Raw genomic sequence first — 3,569 nt, 5'->3', positions numbered from 1 at the left:
TCAATGATCTTTGTCTTTTGCTCCATGTTTAAGGATGTGCATGAACTCAATGTAATTGTAATTTCCCCTTTTGTCAATGGTCTCTGTACAGCTCATCTACTTCCTCATCTATAAATTGATCTCTCGTTGTTGTCAACTGCTTTCTCAGGTAATCTTCCTGAATGGTGCCTGTTGCTTCTTCATCAAAGCAAGCAAAAGCATTTCTTTTTAAGAAAAGAACAAAGGAAAACAATTTCTTCTTGTGCTGCAAACTCTTAAGATCTACTCTCTTAACACCTTTCCTACGTTTCATACAGCAGTATTAGCTACAGTCATCATGTTGTACATTACATCCCTAGTATTATTTATCTTATAACTGAAAGCTTGTACCTTTTGGCCACCTTGCAAAAGCATTTCTGATGACATCTTCTGAGTCTGCGCCATTTAACTTCTCACCAAACATCGTGAGGAGCACTGTGAAATTTATGGGTCCTGAGGCTTAATTGATCATGGCATTGAGGCATGCATCAGTTGGATGCTTCCCTAGAGAAAAAAGCATATCATGCAAATTTTTTTTGTTGATGAAACCATCTTTGTTCTGATCAATCATGTCGAAGGCCTCCTTGAATTCCTGAATCTGTGGCTGGTCCAACATGGCGAGCATGTTGGATGTTGCGTGTTGAGGGCACTTCTTGGTGGTCTTAGTCTTTGCCTTTTTGCTCAACATGGTGGCTATTTAATTCTGGGAATCTGTCCTTCAGAAGTTGCAGTCCATCTTGTCCAAACTCAGTCTCATTAAAGCACAAATGAGTATCGAGTCAACCATCATGGGAGTTGTATCATTCAACAGAGCCCCATGCCACACACTAGAACCAGGGCTGCCCTGTGCCCTAGTTTTTTAAGCTCCTATCACTTGGATATGAAACAAGATGGACAAAATGGTGGTACTTGTTGAAGCTGGGTAGTGGGTACATTCGAGTTCGTTATACTTTTCTTTCAAATTTGGTGTATGTTTGAAATTTTCCATAAGAAAAATAGGTTAAAACATCCCCTTCCCAAAAGGGCTGTGATCCAATGGTTTTCAACCTCTTCTAAAAAATAAACAAAAGGACTCCCTTTATTTTTCAAATAAAATCTTAGGTGGAACTCTAATATGTAAAGCAAGTCAAAGGCAAGCTGCTCTGGCTGAAGCTGGGGAGGAAATGCTGACTAGAGTCCTGCCTGCTTGTCTCCCATCTACACCAGCAGAGGGAGCCCTTGAGCTATTTCTGTAGTCCTCTGTGCTTGCTTGCTACTCAAAGTGTGGTCCAGGGAGCAGGGGCATTAGCATCACCTGGAAGCTTGTGACTCTGAGGCCCCCACCCCAGACCTACTGAATCAGGATTTGCATTTTAACAAGATCCCTGGTGATTCAAGCGCACGTTATGGTTTGAGAAGCGAAGCTCTGCAGTAGCTTGAGGCTTCCAAGGTTGACATAAATGAATTTCTTTATTGTACAAATGAACTAAGGAAGGCTCACAATGATGCACACAAAGCCATACAACCAGCAGGTGGGAGAGCCAAGGTTAGCAGACAGGTTGCCTGACTTTCAGCCCAGGCGTTTCTGCACCATTTTGTCAATTGCACCCTGTGGCAAATCCCTCTCTGGTCCAGAGGCCAGGCTCATGCTTTGCTTCTGGGACCAAGCCCCAGCCTTATGCCTGGTGCCTGTCACAGGGCCAGTGTCTCATGTCCCTTCATCTAAATCCATGACTTGCTTCCTTGCCTAACACCAAGTTCCTTCAGAACTGAGGTTAAACCTTGTCCCTACTACTCTCCACTCCCAACACATTCCTCATCCCAGTCCTTACTAGAAATATCTTTGGTGAGTCTGGCAGCCTAATGGGAAAAGGTGTGGGAGAGTAGGCATTTGGCAGTGTGAAGTCCCCAGGCTGGATTCCAGTTTCCAGTGAGGACTGGGATGAGCACCGTGGGGCCTGCTGTCGCCTTCTCCTGCTCCTTGGTTAGAGTACTCTTGGAACATGTGATTATCAACTGCTTTTGCTTCTGCCGAAGCTGTCAGGCAGGGCAGCTGCCACTGACAACAAACATTTCAGTCCCCTTCCTTCCAAAGACCATTTTAAAATATAATGGATACACCAGAATATTCTTAAATAAAAAGCCTTATTTTCTTGATTCCTGATCCCAGAACCACTCCCACTGAGGCTAGGAATGCTTGATGCAGCCCTTATATTGGGCAACACTGGCTTGGGTAAAACAAAGAGTAGGGGTTCATGGTGGCTGTGGTGTGTCCTGCCCCAGGCCTGCAGGAATGGATCCCTCTGTAAAGTCCTGGCACCCTGTTGCCAGCAGCAGGCTGCCACTGTATACTTAATGGAACTCTCCATATGCATCTGAAATGCAGCAGCCTACCAGCAGATGGAGGTGAGGAGGGAAGAAAACAAATATTACAAGATCTAAACATCTGAGTCCTCTGCCTCAGGACTCTCAGAACTCACTCAAGTAGGAGAGCCTTGGGGGGAGCCTTCTATCTAGTACCAAAGTGTATTTTTCTCAGCACGAATGGGACGTGTATATGTATCAGGGGAGGAACACCTTACATTTTGAAATGACGCTTTTTTGGACATGATTTGCTGGAGATGAATGATTATGTTAAAGAACTGCTCTGAGCATTTCCAAAGCTCAAGTCCATGTGCATGTCCAATCGTGCAAGTAAGAAAGAAGCTGGCAAAATTTGAACGTTCATGGGGTTCTTTCTATACCTTTCCTGGCCAGCATGAGGCTGTCTCATATACGGTATCCATGAACGCAAGCCACGCAACTCTGCTGGGGAAGAAGGCAGTGGTCCTTATGCTTGTGAGATGAACTGGGGTGGTATTACTAGGCACCTATGGCTGCTGATCAGCAGAAGCAGCCTTCATGTACCAGTGAGGTTTTAAGAATTTGAGATAAATCCCAAGCTATCTCAGGCACTCCTGCTGGATTTCAGCACACAAAGCAGAGCGTGACTGGGGCCGTGGACTGCTTAGAGTTATCCCTTGAAGTCTGTGTTCGGTTATTAGATTAACGTGGAAGTGGCTGCTGAAATCTCTACAGCTCCTGGGTGAAGCTGAGGAATAACAATCCTCTAACAAGAGGCATTTCTCCAGGCCTCTGTAAATTACGCGCATCTACTAGTATTCTGGAGGGGATAATAAGTGCTACTCGGAAAAAAAATTCTTTCCTCACCACCTCGCCACTTCCCAGCGGCGGCTACCAAGAATGCAAGACTTCTGGTTTCCATGGATCCTAGAAGATGTTTGTGAAAACTAACTCCATTATTTCACATCTCCTTAAATGTCCTGGATTAAGGGTGTCTGTTCTGAACTGGGGCCTTGGCAGGGAAAGGGACAGGTCAAGGATAAGAAGGACAAGGGTCGAGAGTCTGGGAACAGGTTAGCTGGGTCCTCTGCTCTAGGCCTGAACCAGACTGCAAATTTCATCTGGGGCTCAGGGTCCTCTTCCAAGCTCACTGGTTGTTAACAGAATTCCTTTCCTGTGGTTTTTGGAATTTCTTGCTGGCTATAACTTGGCGCGGGGGGGGGGGGGGG

The 3,569-nt window shown here is 45.5% G+C and overlaps 1 pseudogene; it reads right to left on the bottom strand.

Annotated features, from left to right (window-relative positions):
* On the bottom strand, positions 1 to 706 carry LOC124245917 (myosin regulatory light chain 12B-like; annotated as a pseudogene).
* Positions 707 to 3,569: the final 2,863 nt, after the last annotated feature.

This window comes from Equus quagga, chromosome 10, assembly GCF_021613505.1.
Source record: "Equus quagga isolate Etosha38 chromosome 10, UCLA_HA_Equagga_1.0, whole genome shotgun sequence".
Classification (NCBI taxonomy): Eukaryota; Metazoa; Chordata; class Mammalia; order Perissodactyla; family Equidae; genus Equus; species Equus quagga.
This window is presented reverse-complemented; position numbering and strand designations above follow the sequence as displayed.